This window comes from Hippocampus zosterae, chromosome 2, assembly GCF_025434085.1.
Source record: "Hippocampus zosterae strain Florida chromosome 2, ASM2543408v3, whole genome shotgun sequence".
Taxonomy (NCBI): Eukaryota; Metazoa; Chordata; class Actinopteri; order Syngnathiformes; family Syngnathidae; genus Hippocampus; species Hippocampus zosterae.
In genome coordinates this window covers 26,202,553-26,224,780 of record NC_067452.1, presented here as the reverse complement: position 1 = coordinate 26,224,780, position 22,228 = coordinate 26,202,553, and the positions used below count along the sequence as shown (strand labels likewise).

Sequence of the window (22,228 nt, the reverse complement as noted above, 5' to 3'; positions counted from 1 at the left end):
GCACGTATGTTCCATGTGTTGCGTCCATGAATCTCTTACGGGGACGCGGCAGCGAGGAATGATAAGAGCGCGTAAACACTGCAACTCCTGAGGCCGGGCTAATGAACATGCTAGGACAGGAATAGTTCGTGAACTAGTCAGGGCCGTCTTCCAAAATATCCACTCCCACACAGGTCAGTGGACTTGGCTGCATCCTAAGCGGCACTGGGGAGGGAGGGAGCCGCTTAAATGCCGGGGATCTGAGGAAAGAATTCGACGGGGCATGGGAATGGCAGTGTCACAGCAGTCGCCAGAGAACGGTCTTAAAAAACGCAGCCGCCGCCACAGCCCGCAACAAAGCAGTGGTGCTCCTGCACAGTTTCAAGCCTGACAAGTTTATTTTTTGGAGGACGAGAAGTGTCTCTCGAAAACAAATGCCATGCGAAACCAGAGTTCTGTTTACTGGCGTCAGATAACCGCAGTCAGGGGGAGGCCAATTAGGACAGAGGGCGGTCGTATCGCGGTTGCCTCTTGACCTTTGTCAGGTAGAGCATGACCTCGTAGGGAGGAGAACACGATGTTGGGAGGATAGAAAAACATTGTTCACTTTTGTTGTTGTTTTTTTTCCCCTGGAGTCATAATTGAATCCAAGTATTTCCTGACAAGGAGGGAGGTGCTGCTAACTAATCACAGATAATGCGCTTATAATTTATTTCAATTACTGGCAGCTCAAGGCCAACGGAACTGGTGCGGGAGAGGGCAGGCTGCATTGGGAAAGGGTCAAAACCCACAAAAAGAGATGCATATGCCTTCATGAATCCCTCTCTCAGCTCAGAGAAGTCACAAACTACTGCTTATGAGTGAAGCTCCACTTTGTGGCTGTCTACCACCGGTGACCGTCAGATTTTCCTGTCATTTCACAGGCACAATTCATGATAACGTCAGCTTGAACTTGGTGATTTTGCAGTGATTAGTCTGCAATTAGAGCACAACTATCAGGCAGATTTGCAATTAAAACAGCAAACATGCAAATTCACACTGATTTCATGGCCCAGTTTAAGGAAACAAAGCGGCAGAGGAGGGTTGTCACAGCATAGAGTGACAAAAATAAAGGAAGCTAATCATAAGGTGTTAATTGAAAATCTTTGTTTCAAACAGCCCCGCCCTCAAATATTGTTATTACCCTTTTTGTTGCACCTATCACACTCTCATGATGCGAATCAGATCGCCACTCGCCTTCAAACATGCCACTGCCCCTCAAAAGAATTGGACATGTTTTGAAAAAGAATCTCATGGAATGGGGAGGGGACCTAATTAATGTTTGATGACGCCGTCAGTGTATTTCCTTGGCTGCGACTCATCTCATAGTTTAAGCAGCAGGAAAAGTAGAGGCGGTAGTACACGAGAGGAGGAAATGGCTTCCCATGCAACACGATTAAAGAATTGGAAATTCAAGACTCAATTTGGAAACTTGAGTGTGTTTAAAATGCTCTTTTGTTAGAAAAAGAAACTTTTCTTGCCATTAGGCTACCCCCCGCCCCCCGCCTCTCTCCCTCCACTTCGACAACCCATCCCATCTCATCTCACAGAAAGCATTTCCTGTGTGTCTCGGGTGGTATTTATCAGGAGAAGGCGAGCTTCTTCGGGCGGGGGCATGGGGAGCGACGAGACAGACGCCCTGAGGTAAGCGGGGCAACCACCCATGAACACGCGTGCATTATTAAAACCGGACAGTGAATCAAAATCTAAATCAGGATTAAAACCTGACCTGAGGCAGTGAGGATGATCAAAAATAGGAATTATTAACCTTTGGTAAAGGGAAGAAACAAGGACGCAGCGAAAATAAAACATTTAGATGCAACAGTTGAGGTGAGGAAAAAAGACGAAAATAATTTGCTGCCGTGAAACTTTAACTTATTGTAATCAGCGAGTCAGAAACCTGCCGTTCAAACCAAAGTAATTATGAAAAAAGAAATATGTAGCCTCTGGTGACACACTCATTCACTTCAAATATGTGGAGAAGAAGAGCAGGTCCTTCCTTCCTGCCTGTTACACTTTAAAATCAACCCTGCTTTCAGTTGTAAATAAAGTTATACTACATATAATTTTTATATTGTATTGCCACTACACTGCTGATGGTGTCATTATGCGCAGTCCCATTGTCTGGTGTAGTATGGACATTGATTCCTGAACTGCTGTGCACTTTGTCATTGCGGGACAGATAAAGGTTTATTCAATTGAAATAATTCCCCAATAATTTCCAGCACGCACCACACGTGAATTCACTTGTGATAAACAATTGTTATTTAAGTTAACTGGAAAACGGATGCAGGCACATGGGGAACATGCAAACTCCACACAGGAAGGCCGGAGCCGGAAATGAAACCTGCACCTCTGCACTGTGAGGCACGTACAAACCAGTCGAACACCATGCCGCCCACCAATCACGTCATAAAATCTATTTTTGAAATGTATATATGTATGTAGATGATGGAGACATCCAGACATCCAGATTATATATATATATATATATATATATATATATATATATATATATATATATATATATAGATATAGATATATATATATAGATATATATAGATATATATATATATATATATATATATATCCACAGTAATTATTTAATGAGATAAATAAAATACAAAAGTAATGGCCAAAATTTGAAAAACTAAATCTATTAAATGAATATAACAAGTATTAAGGCTAATACACTACTTAAAATGTGTTTTACAGTTTGTGAGCATTTGATGATCACATCGGTTTGTCCCTGGAACAAACTGGAACAATCAATTCCAAGGGATTACAAATGGTTTTCCAGTACAAACAAATTGGAGCTGGGCCTGCGGCCCCAAACGCATTGTGGTCCAACTCGGAGGTTCCACTGTAGTTAGCACACTGGCTTCATATTCCGAACCCCCAGTCTCCACTAACCCGGTCCGGCCTTTGCTGTGTGTCCTCATGTCCTTGTTGGATAATATCATTGTAGGTGAACATGACAGATTGTGCTTACCTACCAAATCCGGCATTAGAACCCTTTAAAAAAAAAGCCTCTTACATGGCAAAAATCAAATCTGTCCCATCCTGAGCGAACGCCAGATCGACTCAGGTAATGCGGGCTGAAGCTGGCGGCACACATCCACCACTGGCTGCACCCTCCACACCGCTGCAATAATTCTCCATCATCTATCATTTGCAAAACACACTGTGGCATGTGAAGTCATTAATTAGGGAGACAAACAGATGAGAGAGAGTGAGAGAGAGGGAGGTTTTATGCTGATGGCAGGTTTCTGAGGTTGAAATGGACCGTTGGGCTTAAACATGTTGATAGTGACGTGGGGATAAGCTCTCTCTCTAATTCCTCTGGTCACTGCGGTCAAACTCTGGCTCTATCTCCCCTCCTCAGTCTCTCCTGCACATGCTGGATAGAGCTAATGTGTTTTAATGCCCCGGCTAAGATTTTCCACTCAAAATAAGTGAAGCACACTGATGGTCAGCAATGCAGGTGCTTAAAAAATCATGTATATTTTGTACTTTTAGTTTTTAATTTCCCATAAAAATTCCAGATCTCTTTTGAGTTATCGTTTCTTACAGAACCAGAATAAAAACTAAACTTCCTGAACGCCTGAAATCAAACTGATCAAACTGTTGCTGTAAATACAGCCTGAAAATATTTTGGTGTCCACTGCTGCTTTTCCATACATCCATCCATACTACCATCATCCCTCCATCCATCACCCATGTATCTTTCTAATCTATCACCGCCCTTGCAAACTTACCTGCTGAACACAGTTAAGACCATGGAGTTCCACATAGAAAGACAACAACACATTGTTTAGAATAAGCTGTATTCGTATCTGGATGTGCCTCCGGCAGTGTAAGAATAAGCTTCATTTTGGAGGAGACAGACCTTCTTCCACAAATGACAGAAAACAGCTCCACAGCCGTGTTTCATTTTTGATGTCATTTGATAATAACTTATACAGCATACAATGTTGGGTTACTAAATTTGGAACATAAAACGCACTCTTCACCCTCAGAAATGTCAACAATCTACACACCCTTGAGGGAGAGGCCGAATTGTATCAATCAAAAGAAGGCTTTCTGCTTACCTTATTTGTGGCTCGAGTTGAATTGTTAAAAAAATAAAATAACTGCAAGTATAAGACCACAAGGTCACAGCACCAAATGAAAAGTTTAGAATGAATTTTCACTGGTCCTGTTACTTCGAATGTGTGCAATATTATTCTAACAGTAACTACCAGAAGACTGTCTATTGCCAGTTTAACTATTTAATGTATGCCAGATATTGCGAGCATGAAAAATGAAAAGATGGGTGAAAGTTAATTCGGAACTTTTCACGTCCATCCATCCATCCATCCATTTTCTGCTCAATTTAGGTCAGGTTATGGCAGCAGCGTAGGCAGGGAAGCCTAAATCTCTTGCATAGGTAGCCTAAAATGTTTCCAGGCCAGTGGAGTGAATTCTGGGTCTCACCCAGGGCTTCTTCCCAGTGGGATATGCACGATAATACTTTTACATGTGGGATCTATCTATTCGGGTATCTGATTAAGATGCCGCATCTTAACCAGATAAGCAAACCACCTAATCTACATCCTCTCAATCCTAAGGAGAAGCGGCTCTAATGTTCTTCCTGATGACGAAGCTTCTCACCTGATTTCAAAGGGAGAGCCCAAGACACTCTGTGGACGAAACGTATTCCAATCGTTTGTTTCCATGATCTTTCGGTCACAATCCACAGCTCGTGACCAATTAAGGGTGGGAACAGATCAAAGAATGCTTTTGGCTCAGCTTGTTCTTCCGCTGCAGATGTTGCACCCATCTGCCTGTCGTTCGAACTCTTGCTGAATCCTTCCCTCACTTTCTCCACTGTACTTTTACCAAATCAGTTGCTCTAGTTAGGATTATGCTAAAATAAAAATGTTTTTTTTTCTTCATGTGCATTGAAGTCCCCTGCTAAGAGACAAACTTGAATATTTTCAATTCCTGTTAATTCCCAACATTTTTTGCAACCTTAGATGATTGCATGAGAATGATGGTACCATATATGATGTCACACTGATGTCACAATCACTCACACACACACACGCACACACGCACGCACACACACACACACACACACACACACACATATACCAGTCCTGGGCTGCACACCAGTGTTACATCTTTTTTATTTTTTTCTTGAACAGCATGTCGCACCTTGCAGACTCCCAACAGGTGCTTCTTGGATGTGACTGCAGTTGATTGGCTGCCAGCTGGCAGCAGTGAAGTCTTTTCATGGTTGCAACGTGAGTCAGCGAGGAGCGAGGCGAGCATGAGGGGCGGACAGTGATACAAGGACCAGAACCTGATTGGATTTCAAAGGGTTTGGCAGGGGCTGCTGCAGTAGGAAACCTGCCAAGAGATGGTTCCCGTGTACTTTGACAACGGTAAACGGGAAGTTTAATCAGTGTTATATTGAAATGGTGATTTCCTGCACTCGTATGCACATATACACACTCACACAAACACTGACTTACAGGTCTATTTTCTATGTAGACTGAACACATAGAGCTTTGATGTAAGAAAAAATGCATCTGAAATGAACATTTTGGCTTTTACTTCAATGTACTCTATGTAACAGAAACATTTTGAGTGACAGCAAAGACCTCTCGAAAAAATGAACAAAAAGTCGAGATGCTACATTAGAAAATTCAAGCCGGTCATCAGCAAAGACAATGTGAAGGCTACATTGATGCAAATTGATGATGCTAAAATTAAACTTGAAAGGGGAAGCACAGGTACCTGTTCATGACAAGCTCATCTGTGAAATCGTGGAAGCAATGTCCTGCGTTGATTTTCCATGGCTTCTTCTGGGACTGGCTTATTCTTCTTCATTGATGGAATACACGATGGCAGCAGCAAACGTAACTCAAAAGTCCTCAGAATCACCTTTATTGGCCAAGTATGTAGAACACACAAGGAATTTGTCTACGGTAGGACACGCTTCACGAGTATCATCATAAACAAGGACATGACAAATAAATATGGAAGGACATTCCGTAATGTAAGTTTACCGTTGTGCAGTGGTATCACTCAATGTCAACTGTGAGACAATGTGCAAAGTATCAAACAGAGCTAAAGTGATCGATGATAGAATACAATAATATAACAGTTGTACAGTTGGTGCAGAAAATCATTGAACCATTTTAAAGTGACCAGTAGCAATATTTGGAGTACAACAAGTGTGCAATTATGCAGATGTCCTTGAGTGCTTTAAAGTGTCTGGTGCTATGGAATATAGATCAGTGACAGTGGTTCAAGTCAGTACAGAGCTGGAGCTACAATAACTATAAGGGGATGCTGTTCCACAGGGTTGTGCAAAATTGCAAAGAGCCACTATACAGGTAGATTTTGGTTACTGTTTAGGGAGTTAATGGCTAGAGGGAAGAAGCTGTTTAATTGTCTGCTGGATTTGGTGCGCATGGATCGGTAGCGCCTGCCTGAGGGGAGTAGCTGGAAAAGGTGGTGGGCAGGGTGCGGGGTGTCCAGTAGGATTTTCCGTGCCCTTGTCTTGGTTCTTGCGCTGTGCAAGTACTCAAGAGCGGGTAGCGCGGTGCCAATGATTTTTTTTCTGCCGTCCTAACTGTCCATTGCAATCGGACTTCAGATATTCTGTATTTCATCTGCCAAATTTAAGGAATGACGCACAAAACCGATTGGAAGAATCATCATGCAGCAAGACAATGACCCCAAACACACTGCCAGCATTCCTCAGGGAGATTAAATGGAAGATATCGAGACTGGACCAAGTTGATCTCCGTACTTGAAACCAAAAGAACAAATATTGGACCTGCAAAGAGACTGAAGGGAAATAAATCACCCATGCAAACAACATCTGAATGTGGCTGTGGCGTAAAGTGTTGTCAGGTCAGTGTGTCACAGACTTGATGTAAATATTCAAAGCAAATAATTTGCAAATAAATATTTTCTAATATCACTTGTCACCTAAAATGTGTGTTTTTTGTTACAATCCTATCATGTGGATCAAAACCAGCAGTAAATACATGAAAATAAAATTTGCTCTTGGGTCACATATTCATCTTTTGATGTCAAGACCAAATGTTTCGAAGTGTAGGGGAAAAAAAATAAAGGAATTAACCACACTGTTTAAACACTATCCAGGATGTGTTTATGCAAAGCAAAAGACAACCTGAGAAAATACAGAATTTCTGAAGTCAAACATGAAATGACATCTCGGCATCACAATTCAGCATTTCTGCCGATACACTCTGTCCACATTTCTGGGCAAAGCCGTGATTATCTCCTTGCGAGCACAAGGATTAAGAAGCCTAGTCTCGGTGTTGCACCTGACTGAACCAGCCTCTCTCCCGCACGGCAGGATAATGCGTCCTCTCTGGCCAGCGCTCACTCCAACCTCGCCCTCAATTTACTCAGATTTGATCTCCTGAATTATGGCTTACTAACCTGGCTAACAGCTGCTACAAGGAGGGCTTCTGCTGCATATTTAATGGAATGAATTAAAGATAACCTGGAGGCTGCCTCCCACGGGCATGCGGGAGTGGATAGGTGCTGCATGTTACAAGAGGGTCAAGGCCCTCCACTACCCCTTCATCAATTCATGTAATCTTGCACTTGCTGCACCAAGCCCTTCACGATGCCTTACCGTGAGGCGAAAAAGGTTACCTGTACGCCGACAGGTTTTTTTTTTTCTGCACGGAATGTTTTTTTTTTTTAGAGGTTTTTCTTTTCTTACATTTTACTTGGAATGATTTGCATGAAACCCAAACACTCCATAAACAGGATATATTGCATATTTCACCACATAAGAAATTATTTGAAAATGTTTAACCAGTTCCAGATTTCAAGTAGGACAGTTTTAAGTAGGACGCTGAGTTTCCCAACTGTCAATCAAGGGTTAAAAAAAAGTTACTGGTAAAATATCAACAGAATTAATAGTGTATTTATGACTTTTGATGAGTAGTGAAACAAAAGCGACACGATAACAAAAATACATCTTTGTTCTCCCCAATTGTGCTTGGGAGGTTTGTCTTTGCATAAAAAGACAATTTCCAATCTACATTACATTCAAGTTGCTCAAGAAGAAAATATTTAAATATTGGGATATCTATGTATTTGTGTGATTTTAGAAGTTCAAAATTGGCATTGTGGAAAAAGATTTAAATGCTCTTTTGTCTCATTTCCTGTAGTGTACCCATATAACGGTTTGTCTTTTCAGTCTATCCGGGACAGGTGACAGGTTCTTCAAACACGGAACCGCACGACTGCCAGTAGTCTCACCGTGAAACCCTTCATCTCTCTTGAAATCCCACAGTGGAGCGTGAGCACTGCCAAGCTGGTGAGTCTCAGGTGCAGCGGTTCTTCGCCAGACGACAGATGTACGGAGATCTCCCACGGCACTGATCCCTATTAGATCGCTGCAATTACACCCCCAGCCTACTCACTGCTAACTCTGCTTCAAATTAGCATCTGGCCCCCCTGAGGCAACCGGCACCTCCCGTTAGTGCAGACCAAGGTTAATGTCAGGTAAGCAGGTCAACAGGCGATCGGGTGATAATTATGTTTTGACTGTCTGACCCCGGCCATTTAGCACTGGAGCGGGGCGGGGGGTGGGGGGGGTTGTTTGTCTAAGGTGCAGGAAACCGCCATATCCTTTTCCCCAGCCAGCCCTCGTCACCATGACCACAAGCACATTCTTTAGATCTCCATGGCGATGAGGGAGGCACTTTACATCCTCTTGTTAACTACACCAATGACAAGCAAATACCATTGCATGGTGGGATCCCTTTCTGATTCATCTCGTTGATTCATCTCTTCAGTTCCGGGCCAATGTGTGTCATTTCCTTGCATGGTAACCTAATTGCATTACCCAGCATGCACTCCCCTGTTTCATCACTCAGTGCCTCGTCAGGTGCGGCAACCTGTCGGGATGAAACACAAAGGGCTTGAGTTAGAGTTAAGTGTTTTTTTTTTTTGTTTTTTTTTGTTTTGGAGATGCTTAACGTATGTTGTGTGCATCTCTGAGTCACACAAGGGAGAAATTACCATTTGAGTCAATTTAACAAAGTAAGCTTCGTATGGACCACTTTCAACTAGCTTGTAATAATAACGATACAAGTTCCTAACTAAACCTGTCTGCTTTGTACACAATCCTACAAACAAGCACAGGTAGTGCCACCATAAGAAAGGCAGGTCTTAAATGCATGGCACATTCGCTTTTATTTGCATGCCTTACTTGCCTTTTCCACTTTCTGGTGGTGTCAGCTTGCAGAGCAAACATGTGCATAAACCAGGTGAAAAAAATTAACAGTACCAAACAAATTCTAAAGCTTAAAGGTATCTGGCCTGCCACAGAAAGAAGCAACTGAGTACTTTGTTTACTGTGTCATGGAGTCAAAAAGGCTCAGGCCCTGTTGGCGTTCTGATTTGGGCTCTATTTAGTTTTCCAGCAGCCTTTACCTGACTCCAATCGCCCTCATGCTCCCACATGTCGTCTGCTTGCCACTTCCAAGCCGGAAACATTTGCTCCTCCGCTTCTGGTTTCGTCACCGAAGCTACATGTCTGACACTTTACAGTCTGCTAGTCCTATTTGGCACACATCAGCTGTCAAATGTTCAGCATATTTCTGTCCATGTTCTGTGGCGCCCTTGCCAGTCGGCCCAACCTTGATCATCTGTGCGGCTCTGTCTGTAACTACAGTGCGTATCTCGTTAAGGAAACTATGCTGGCTGCAGAGAGTTGAGCCAAGCGTGCTGGCTTATGATACAAAGGTGTTTGAGGCAACCCTCAGGTTCGCCTTGAAGGAAAACTGCGACTAAGCCTCTGATCTGTTTCCCCTCCATCTCCTTTCCTGCTGCCTGCGTGGTTAGCCGCCACGCTCCGCTGAGCCGTGTTTGTTCCCCTCGGAGAAAATTTGTATGCATACTGTACGTGAACTTTAGACAAATAAACGCCCAAAGAGCAGCCAGATAATTGAGAAGGAAGTCAGGCAGGCATGCGGAGAGACTGGCCAGCAGCGGTGAAATTTCTCAGAAGACGTTGGCGAAAAGGCAGCAGCCAGGTATGATTATAAACCTAACCGACATACTGTTAGAACAATGTGATCCCTGGCATACGCCTGAGCTCTGAGTGAGTACAAGAATTATCAATGACTCAACCAGCTCGTATCCTGTTTCTGGTCAATTGTGATCATGAATGTAAACATTTATTTTAAATCATAAAAAATTGTTACATTCTAGGTTAGAAGTTTCTTATTTGGAGATAAAATATTTGTTATTTTTGTTTGTTTTTTTTTCAGTGAAGAGAAAATTCTCTTACCTTGCTGACAGTTCTGGCTGTCACTGGAGCCTTCGTCAGAGCTGTCGCCACTTACCTGCGTGACGCGTTTAAAGACAGCTGTTCATGTTGGGGAACATGGGTACTGAGCAGAAGAAAAAAGAAAGGAAGACAAACAAGAGATCTGAAACTGAAAAAAAGGACCTAGTAAGACTTCCATACACTGTAAAAATAACAGTAAATGAATGGGACACCAATCATGTTATTTGACAAGGGCAAGACACTTTTCTTTTTATAGCACATTTCACCCATTCACTGTGCTTCAACAATTCTACAATGCATCTACTGTAATTTATTTTAACACTGTATGTTGAATTCCAATATATTCCCATAGGAAAATAGTGCACAGTGTGGTAACTTACTTTCCTTTGATAGTATACGACTTTATTTTGATTGCAGTACATAACAGTAGGATAACTGTGTGATTGTATTTTTTAAAGGAAAAGGCCAGTTTTTATAAAGATAAAGTAATAATGCATCTGATTTCTATCCAATTTATGTCACACTATTTTTTTTCAATGATTCAAATTTGTCTTCTTTTTTGAATTTGTTAGTGGGCACACAGCCGTAATATCACACAATTGAAATATCCGACACATTGCTCAGTATTATACATCATTACAAATCAGAACTTATTTTTCCAAAGAGTACCACATTGTTGTGGTTGTTTTCTGTTGTTGTTGTTTTTGTTTAAACAGGGTGAGTTGCACTAGACTGGAAAGCATACAAACTGCTTAAAATCAGCAGGGTTGTTAGATGCAAATAGTTCAGAATTGTTTTGCTTTCAAATTCCCTCAAGACAGCTCAGGTACAGGAGTTCCACTTTAATGGCTTTAGCTTTGATGGGATTTGCTGGTCTCTGTCATATTGACGTGCATCGGGGCAAAAAGCAGCCATGCAAATAATTAAATTGGAAATGCTCTGTATTGGGGAGTAGAAATCAATGGTGCTCATTGTGAAAGACAAATAGTCAGCTTGTCGTGCAGGTAAAAAAATCTCTCATTGGAAGGACAAAAAAAAAATGCAGGAAGACAAAGTAGTGGTATGGAGAACTCTAATGACAAAAAGCCTGCTTGTGCCATGAAAATATCTGCATGCCATTAAAAGACGATCAGGCTCAGGTGGCTCATATTAACCTGAGAAAATAGAGGGAACATATTTCCTCCTTTAAGCGCTGCGGCAGCAGTCGTGGGGGTAAATTGAATTCCGGGCCGTCACACCTACGAGCTTCATTGAGATTAATTACTCGCCTCGACCCCACGCATGCCTCCGAGATCATATTAGCTCAGTAGCGCAGGACAGCAACCCCTGCAACCCAAAGAAAGAGTGGGTGGCCGCATAAGGCTGGGAGAGGAACGATACTATCACTTGCATTGTTGTGTTACAATTAATTAATTTCAAGGTGATTATACATTTCAGAGCATGATTTTACCCCCGCAGACCACAAAAGGAATAGCACAGGGTTGCTGCGGCGCCGATAAGCAGAACAATGCTGGAGGTAATATTCAAATGTTGTCAGGACAGACTAATAATAATGGCTAGTCATCTAAATATTAATTTAATAACATATGTGTTGAATATACCTTGTAGTCAGCCACACATATGACAATTGCACATTGCCCTGAGCTGTATTTGCAGCTGTGACCTATAAATCCCAAGCATGCTGCCATGTCAACATTAGGAGAAGAGGGTATGTAAGGCAATGTGACAGTGCCGATAAGCACTCGCGCAACCGTCATGAAAACACTGCAATAAAAGTAGAATCATCCCTTAAATTCTCTGAATAGAAATTGAATTGAAAAATCACCAGCCAACAAATCACATCGCAGTTCATATTAATTTTAGCCAACCGGTTATTTAATGGGAATATAACACAATGTATTTACCCGTACGTTCAGTTGCACAAAATACAAGTGGACGTATTATTTTAGCGTAAGCTGAAATTTGTATAAAAGACAAAAAATATTTTTGCCTCTATCATTAACGTACGTATGCTAACTCAGGAGTAAAGTCCTAATGCTCATTTTTAAAAAAGTAATTTAAAAGAAAAGTACAATCAGCACATGAATATAAAATTGTCCCTTGCCTTTCCTTCTGTGGTCGGCGTGTGCAGCTTGGAAAGTGTCTCAACGTACAGCATTCTTAAGCCCCAAACTAGTTCAATGTGCTCTGTTTGTAGTTATGACGTTAAAATGTCTTAATAATATCCCTAAAGATTTATTGGGGTTTGCGTCATAACCACAAAACGTCATAGGTTCACGACCGAGACGAACATCCCTCCAAAAATTATTGCCATTTATTTATCACTCGAAACCGCGACACTCCAGTTACAAAGTCTTCTCGAAGTGAGACAATTGGTTTCAGTGCTTTTTACAATGCTCATCTGAATTAACATGAACGATCACTTGAAAAACAAACTGACATCTGACAAGAATGAGGATACGGACTTTGCACGCTTTCTTCTTCTTCAAACTGGGTATGTGGCTGCATTCTGCTGACATTACTACTGACATTTTAACTTGTGTTAAATTGTCGTTCGTACAAACACGTTATCATTCGGTTGACGGATTTGACCCCAAAATAAAATGAATCTGTTCTGGTAGGATTTCCTTCAAATTTCCTTGTTTGCATCCAACAGCAAAAGATCCACAGAGAGCCTACGAAGCATCAGAGCGATCTCATTATTAAAAGGCATCAGTCTGGAGAAGAGTACAAAGAATTTTCAACACATTCGGTATGCCAGAATGAGGCAAGTCCATCTCTCTCTGCTTAGGCTGCTGCCCTCTGGATAAGTGGATGGCGATAGATGGAGGAAGATGACTGAGAACAGGGCTTTTATCCAAAATTGATGAAAAGACAAGAAGAAAACTGGTCACGGAGTCTGCAAAGAGGCCTACGGCAACATTGAGAGGAGCAGCAGGAATTTCTGGCAGGTACTAGCTGCCTCCAACATGTGAGAACAATCTCCTGTATTCTTCATGTGCTAGAGTGAAAGGGTTGCAAGATGGAAACCTTTTGTTTTGGAGAAAAACCTCCAAGCTCAAAAATATATACTTGAAGCTCAGGACTAAATATTTTATCAACATAAGAACATCACAAGTAAGAAAGTCCCATGCTGACTCATTCCTACTCAAGAAAGAAAGACCAGACTGCTGTAATGAAGTCTGAAGGTGCTTGACCAACTTACCGGTATTGGTTTGTGCGCATTTACGAGTATGCATGCAACCAGATAATCCCCCCCGCCCCCCCACACACACACACATTTCCTCCCCAAAATGCTTGTATTTCTGTTTCATGTGAATAGATGAACAGATTATTCTTCGCAATTTTTATTTTATGTGTTTTAGTACCATTTATGGTGATTTCATTTGTTTCCATCGCAAAATGTAAATATGATTGAACTTTTTTGAACTATTTTCCTTTCTCCACTAGCTGAGAACCAGCAGCATGTTCTTGCTCTTAACGAAACACCGGCCAATTGATGCAAACACACACGAGAACGCACAAAAAGTCCACCTTGACCCGTTGGCATCCGGTTACAGATTCCTGTAACCGGATGCCTACCTCACTGAGGAGGATCACTTTCATACAAATCAGCAATATTGACACATATCATAACCTGGAGGAAGATGATGAAGTGCGTCGAGATGCTTTCAGCGATTCTATATTGTGTGCATGCTACACAAGTGAGCAGCAGTTAAATTGCAACACGCGTTTATGCGATGTCTGCAATGGAGAACATATTTCGTGATCTTAAGGTGTGTGAGGACTTAAATGGCAAAGCTTTATGTGGACCCAAGGCGACAAAAACTGCGCTAATGGGCTGACGCAAAGAATTGCAGTCATGGTGTGCATGTATATTTATACTCATGCCCCCTTTCGTGTCCTCCTGCAAATCTTTTCTGGCACATCTGACTAGTTTGAGTGGCGCTTGGTATTACCAGCGACCTGCACAGTTCAAGCTCTATGTGTTATCGGGTTGTCGATACATACCGGACCTCCAAGGAAAGGGGATGAGACCAGCAAAAGTGTGAGCCGTTTTATATGCGACCTGCTCATCTAGGCATGTTATATTCATATCCAGTCCTGCTTGCTTCCCGCATCACATCCCCTTGGGTCGGCCCGAATAACCTGAGATGAGGATGAAAAGGCAAGACGGAGGGGAGCAGCCGTGCAGGTCTTCAGAGCTTCCGTCGACACTCACCAGGTTCTCTATTTTCCCTCCTAAATCAATAAGAGGGCTCCTGTGGGGTCTCTTGGCCGGCCATCTGGACTCAAATCCGAGGGCTCAGGTTGTCCCCTGGGACTTCCACACCCGCCTCCCAACCCTGTACGTACAACGACCTGGCATGAAGTTAATGGTTCTGCCAACCCCGACTCCACCAATCATCACTGTCCTGCCTTCTGTCTGCTCATACACCTTCCATCTAATCTGTCCGGCTGTGACTCAAATGTCAGGCCACCTGGGAAAGGCAGCTGCTGGCCTGCAATGAGAGCTAACACCGTGCTATAGTCCCAGCATGCACTGCTTTGAGGATGTGCCCATTTTATGACTTTTTTTGCCAGTTTGGTGAGAATAAGTATCATGTGTTGGTGTGTGTTTGTTGAGGTGATGTGCCATCAAACAAGGCAGGTGGACCCAAGTGCAGGGAAAACAAGGCACGGGGTAACAGAAGCCGAGAGTAAATACAAACATATTAACAAAAAGCCACACCTGGACTAGAAATGAGTGGACAGAGAGCTAATTGGTTGACACAAGGGAAAGACGGCTGATGAGATGGCGTAACTGACAAACGGGAAAACACAACACCAGATCATGTGGAACGAAACCAAATCAGATCAAACACAATGCAAAGCAAATCTAAACGGTCAACAAAAACGAAGATCATGATAATAAGTGACCAAAAAGTACTGTGAGCATTGACAACAAATATGAGGGAGGAGGCGGTTGCCATACTGGAGCGTTACCATTGGTAACAGTCATGTGTCATGTTAGGAATGAGAAGCATCTCCAATCAGTGACTGAGAAAACATCCACTTTGCGCTGGCGGATGACCTAAAGAGGACAAGTTGAGGGTTCCAGAAAAGATGTGCACCACACAGCAGGTAGGCAAATGAAACATTTGGCTCTTGAGGAGGGAAGGCGAGCCAGTGACTGAAAGAGATTTCCATCAGCAGATAAAGATCCATCTGGATCCACAGAAACGGGGTTGGGGTGGGGGGTTGCCCAGTACGTTTGGCATTAATGCAAGGCCATTGATTGTGCGTCCCATTACCAATATATGATCCAATCCAAAGAGGAAAAAGAGATGAGATGAGATGAAATGCTGCGAGCAGGTCTGCCGTCACAGAAGCAAGACATCCTCCTCTCTAATCACCCGGGGACAATTTGGGAAGAATCCAAACAAGAACACAAAGCACCGCTCGGGAGAAAAGCCCAGATTTGTTTGGAGGTATTTAGAGGAAGAAAAGAGGAAGGGAAAAAAAAAAAACGCCAAAAAAACACACAGATTGCCTTCTTACAAATCGTTGCGCGCCCCCATGGGGAAATACGAGCATAAAGGTAGCAATCAATATTGAAACACAAAAATTAAGCTTTTAAATTTGTAATTAGGGAGCACGTTTGTTCACACCTGTACGCCACTGCGGCTGCCAACGCCGGCGCATCTGCTCGGCTCCACCTGCCAAGCACCTGCTGCCGTCTCAATGGCGCCTGATTGCATTCAAAGGCAGAAGACTCTTTTAAGCTTCTTAGTGAGCAGCACCCTTCATCCTCTCTCCCACACACTGCATTATTTTCTATTTATTTGTATCTGCTCATTCCAGTGCAGGTGCCTCGCAGTAATACTCAAGTGTGCCATACATGAGTGAGTCTTTTATGCCTCACTTCCTGCATTTGTCATTTTGGCAAAAGCAAGAGGATTAAGGGTTTGGATGTGTACCTCCTTCTTCTTCTTCTTCTTCTTCTTCTTTTTCCTCCTCCTCATCGGCTCCCTCACTTTTAACAACATCCTTCCAAATTATTTGCATACCAAATTCTTTAACCCATGGGGACGGTCAGCTGGTGTTGTTGTTCAACAGCCCACAGCATGTCAAACTTTTCTCTTCTCTGGACCGCATCTTTCCAGCATCAGAACCAGGCCTACACCAGGCCCTGACTATAGGATGCATGTGGAGAAAAGACCTTTGACCCGAGCTACCGTACATCAAAAATTGGGGTCAGATTTTCTCGAATGACATTCAAATCAATAAAGGCTTTGCTCAACAATTATTATTGAACTAACTTGTGTCTGATCCTGAGGTTTTATTAAAAAAAGGTTCTGAGCAGAATCACCTTAAAAAAAGAAAACCAAGCAAGACAATAAAAAAAAATATCATAACAAAAGATGAGAGCTTGTTAAAAACACTTGCCTTGATGACCAAGCGTATGGCCACTTTAGTCACAGTTGACCCCCAATTCTTCACAGCGTTGCTGTAAATCCTCGTAAACACACACAAACACACACACGCACACACCTGCAATCAGGTCCACAAAAAATAAGTATCTGGGGAAACTTGGCCGCCGGCTGCAAGTGTAGCAAATTTCCTAAATTCCCTCACGTTGCCCCCCCCCACCCCCACCTTGGAAACTAATGGAATCATTCCGATGTTGTTATGGAGATTCAACAGTTAGAGGGCTGCCATCTGGGTTTGTGCGAACCTGAGTCAGATGTAGCCCGGCACCACTGCAAGGTACAGCAGCTTGCTTAATGATTCTTAATCTTTTCTTTAATTAAATTGTGCAGTCAACCTGAAAAATCTATCTTAATGCAAATGAGAGCTCCTTTTTTGGCATTTGCTTACCGTAATGCACTAATAAGGTTAATTTAATAAAAATCAGTTCCAGTTTTTAGAGATAATTGTTTTTTTCCTGATCTATTTTGTTAAAAGGGTTTCTTTGTTGGAAAGGGAGCAGGAAATGGCTGATGAGATGGCTCACCTGCTTGAATTAACAGTGTGCATACTTGTTTAAGTGTGTGTGAGTGTGTGTGTGTGTGTGTGTGGGTGTGTGTGTGTGTGTGTGTGTGTGTGTGTGTGTGTGTGTGTGTGTGTGTGTGTGTGTTTGATGCCATCAAACAAAGCAACCCAATTCAAAGGCCAAAGTTTGTCTGGCAAAACTGCTTTCTGAACAGAACAACTCAAACAACCTATTTGATGATGTGTGCAAAGTGAGGACACGGGAAGATGGCCACCGAAATCCGCCAGTTTTTCAAGTGTGTAGCTTTGATGTTGTCCTAAGAATGTCTGTTCAGGTTCAAGTTTGTAGCAGCAATGGAATGAAAAGGAAAAAAAAAGTCATTAATTAGATTACATTAGCTGCAAGGCTTAGTGAGGATTAATGTCGTAAAACGTGCACATTCAAAAGCAAGAGATAGTGTACCTGTACGCTTCAAACCTGATTAGCTCCCTTGGCGTCGAGGAATGAGCGGCTTGACAGCTCGCGTTTGTTGTCTACCTGGCGGGTTGCGCGTAATCTCTCCATTGTGGGAAGATTTAGACGTCGGTGTGGGTTTCACTCAGCTGTCTGCACACACATACGCCATGTTTTTTTTCCACCCAAGTCTTCCCAGCTGTCTTGTACATGCGCTTGGTGCACACAAGGCCGCCCCGCTCCGCTGTTCATGGCAAGGTTGCATATGTGCGTCCATCATGCTCAAGGAAAGTAAAGTCACTCACCCCTAGCCGGTTGCTAATAGTTACACCTGATGCCCAGAATTCTTCCCTGGTGGTGGTACATATTGGCATTGTTGACAAGAGAGACACGAATAGGAGTGGAGCGTGTCAGAGGCTCGTCAGTGCCGGCGTTGTCCTAGGCGACAGCTCTCTTGTGGATGTTGAAGACATCAGTCAATGTCTGCTTGGCGCATGATTCTCAAGCTGCTGAGAATATGAATGTCCCCACAAGGCAAGAGGAAATTCTTCAAGGTGTGGGGTGGGTGGGGGTTTGTCTTGAGACTTGGCAATATATATCATGCCACGCGTCAGGAAGTCCAATACAGCCAATAACTTGATGGTGGCATTGTCAGAAAAATCTTAAAACTGTAAGAAGAGTTGCTCTGACATTGTAAGTATACAACAAACTCGACACTCCATCTTTAAAAAGTGTATCAAAGCGGCGGTGTGTAAGCTGGTCGCATCACACACTGAAAAAAACATTCATTTAAAGAGCATTCTGAAAATGATGGTTTCCAGATGTGTTCACTTTGAAAGCAAATTTGACCTCCCTTGAATTGAATCAAGCCCAACGGTTCGACTTAAAATACATTTTTACTTCAAATGAAAGATTTTGGTGTCATATAAACATGTGACATTAGGCCTGGTACATCGTGAAGTCCCTTTTACAAATTTGTATTATTTTTTTTACATTTTTGGTACTTTTGCCAGTTACTGGTCTGATTGTCAACTGCAGACTGCATGGGCATTTTGGAAAGAAACAGAAAGGAAGCAAAAAAAAAAGAAACGGAAGGATGGAAGAAACGAGAGAGAAAAGAGCAAGAACGCTGGTAAGAAAGGAAGAAATCAATGGAAAAGAAAATTAAAGGGAAGCAACAAATTAAGGAAAGAAAATCCAATAGCCTATGCACAATAGTCTGTGTCTTTCTCGTTTTAGTTTTGCTTTTTGTTCATGTACATTTTGATTGGAATCAAAAGAAAAATCCAGGTCGTGTTTGTTGTCTGCTTCCAACATGTGCAATCTCTTTAGGACTGCATTGGGTGGGAGATGTTGCATTTTTGACAGGTGTTCCTGCATTAGCATCCATTCAACACAGATTATGTACTTTGTACACATACACAGCAAAATGGTTTCGAAGCTGCGTGTAAAGTGCTTGGTCCGTGCTATTCACAAATGTTGTTTTTAACCTTTACAGGTTTACAATGAGTCGGGTTGTGTTTACATGATTTCCTCCTTGAAATATGTTGCTGTGGAAATAAACACTAGTAAATGCCAGTAGATGTATTCCATCATAATCACACACCAATAATATATGCTATATCTGAGCACATGTTTTCGGTTATCTATAACATGGTTGATTGTGGGGAAGGTTTTCCAACCAAAAAAAAAAAAGAGAAAAGTAACTAGACCCCCTTAAAAGCCAATTTCAGCAGAGAAACGAGATCAGAAGTGTTTGCATTGTGATGCTTTCGAGCTCCTTCGATGAAAATGTAATCAAATGAAACATTAAGTCAAATTATAATTGCACACCCACCTCTTCCTCCAGCTGTGGTAATGGCTGGCAGGTCACAAGCGGGCAAAGAGAAAGTGCTAACATTAGGTCACAGATGCAACCGCCTACAATGAGGCCCAGTAAGGAGATGCCATAATACCCTTGCTAATAAGGTATAATTGTCTCATTGTAATCAAGTTAGGTGCAATTTAGGGGAGTTAGCGGGTGGGTCTTTGGACTGATGCTTTTCTTCTTCCCTCCGAATGCACCTCGGTACAGCTCGGAGCAAGCGCTGTTGCACAGAGAGCATGTGCACAGCATCGGTGGGTCGACAAATGTTTGTCCAGAGAAAGGAAAATTAGTGAGATGAGGAGGTAATGACAAGAGGCTAAAATGAGAAAAGAAACAGCGGGACGTAAACCAAAATGAAATACAACAAATGTTGCTTCCATTATCTATTCATTCATTCATTCATTCATCTTCCAAGCCGCTTGATCCTCATCAGGGTCGCGGGCGGTGCTGGAGCCTATCCCAGCTGTCTTCGGGCAGTAGGCGGGGGACACCCTGAATCAGTTGCCAGCCAATCGCAGGGCACACAGAGACGAACAACCATCCGCGCTCACACTCACACCTAGGGACAATTTAGATTCCATTATCTAATAGACGGCAGCCCGGTAGTCCAGTGGTTAGCACGTCGACTTCACAGTGCAGAGGTACCGGGTTCAATTCCAACTCCGGCCTCCCTGTGTGGAGTTTGCATGTTTTCCCAAGGCCTGCGTGGTTTTTCTCCGGGTACTCCGGTTTCCTCCCACGTTCCAAAAACATGCATGGCAGGCTGATTTATCACTCTAAATTGTCCCTCGGTGTGGGTGAGGGTGTGCATGGTTGTTCGTCTCTGTGTGCCCTGCGATTGGCTGGCAGCCAATTCGGGGTGTCCCCCGCCTACTGCCCGAAGACAGCTGGGATAGGCTCCAGCACCCCCGCGACCCTTGTGAGGATGAAGCGGTTCGGAAGGTGAACGAATGAATGAATGAATGAATATCTAATAGACCTAAAAGTGGAAATACAGATTGAAGACGGAAACGCCAACTCATTTTACTCAAGCAACATCCTACAATCGAGTACAGCCAAGTTAAGCAAAGCTCCTCACAACGGGTGATGTGCACGTCAAAAGTCAGCCACTAACTCAATCCTGTTCAAAAGCCAAAATAATGAAGTAATTAAATTAAAACTTTTCAGTGGACGTTCAATGATGGCATGAAGGTCCTAAAGTTTTTACGCCCAAATGGCAGAAAGCCTCTTTTATTAATGCAGTAGGTAATGTCAAGTAACATTGGCAGATCGGACAGGCAGAGGTAAGTCTCAGACAAGCAGGAAAAGTCTTTTGTGAGACAGGTCGGCTAACGTCAGCAGAAGCAGAGCAAACTTGAGCAAAATGTGGTGAATTACACCACTCGAGCCTGAAGGGATCCTGTGACCTTTCATCCACGATGGACTGGCAAACTGCAGTGGGCAACTCAGGCATTTGTAGTGGACGTTCACAAAGATGCACCTGATTAGTCTGATTGGCCACCACCAACAAACCTGGGGAAGGGAGCAATCAATTAAGTCTTGACTGGCAGATCACCGCTGAGCCATCAGTCCTCCCAACATCTTCCTGTGAGTGCACGACAAGACACTGAAAGCTGAATACAGTATTCCGCAAAGCTATTTTTTTCCTTTTAATTAGTGGGAAAAGTATCGTTTGCGTGAGGGCTCAGCACAGTTACAGGAGAGGTGTGGTGAGCAGGGAGCAGGGGCATATGGGCTTCGTGGGCACTCGTTAATGTAGCTCCAACAGGGGAGTCAAACACTCCCACTTCTTTTAAGCACTCTTCCGCCGCAGCTGCATAAGCCAGTTCTAAGTGATCGATACACTTGATTAAACTGCACTTATCAATATCACACACATTTTATTAGAGGATGACAATGATTAATGACAGATCTACACTTGTAGTTGTTGGCAAAGTTGTTGTTGTTGGCATGGGTGGCATGAAAGGCGCTTTTAAATAAAATGCATTATTATTATTATTATTATTCTGTGTTATGCTATGAGAGTGAGTGGTTCACACAATCAACTCATGCTTCTGAGATTGGGTTTCGAGTGAATAAATATGTTGTGGAATTTGCACGTTTTTGTAGGTACTATAAGAACAATAACAACAATAATAATAATAATAATGATAACAAAGATTTTTTTTTTAATTTAAAATAATATACTGTGATTGTCTGGCAACCAGTTCAGGTTGTCCCCCGCCTACTGCCCGAAAACGGCTGAGATAGGCTCCAGCAGCCCCCGCGATCCTTGTGAGGATAAAGCGGATCGGAAAATGAATGAATGAATGAATGAATGAATGAATAACAATACACAATACTATCATTAAAACTAACATTTTTAGAACATTTATGTGGTGCATGCAATTAAAAAACACAAGACTCTATTGTAAAAATAAGCAATGTTAGTGACATAATAAATATTGTGTACTATATTAATATACTTTTAGTCTTATAAGCCACTCCTCCTGGCTGGTGTATGAGAGAGTCTGGTTCTGTTTAGCGAGTAGATGTTCTTTCCAGAGTCCAGGCATGTATTAATTGTCCTGCTCTT

The 22,228-nt window shown here is 42.6% G+C and overlaps 1 protein-coding gene and 1 long non-coding RNA gene across 2 annotated transcripts in view; one reads left to right on the top strand and one right to left on the bottom strand.

The window, feature by feature from the left end:
* The window catches only part of LOC127595911 (uncharacterized), a 249,950-nt gene that overhangs the window by 39,422 nt on the left and 188,300 nt on the right, over positions 1–22,228 (top strand). The window lies entirely within an intron of this gene.
* Positions 7,964–9,938, bottom strand: LOC127595916 (uncharacterized). The gene is made up of 2 exons (XR_007961353.1): positions 9,499–9,938; positions 7,964–8,960 (listed from the first exon to the last, which is right to left on the bottom strand). It is a non-coding gene; the product is annotated as an uncharacterized LOC127595916 (long non-coding RNA).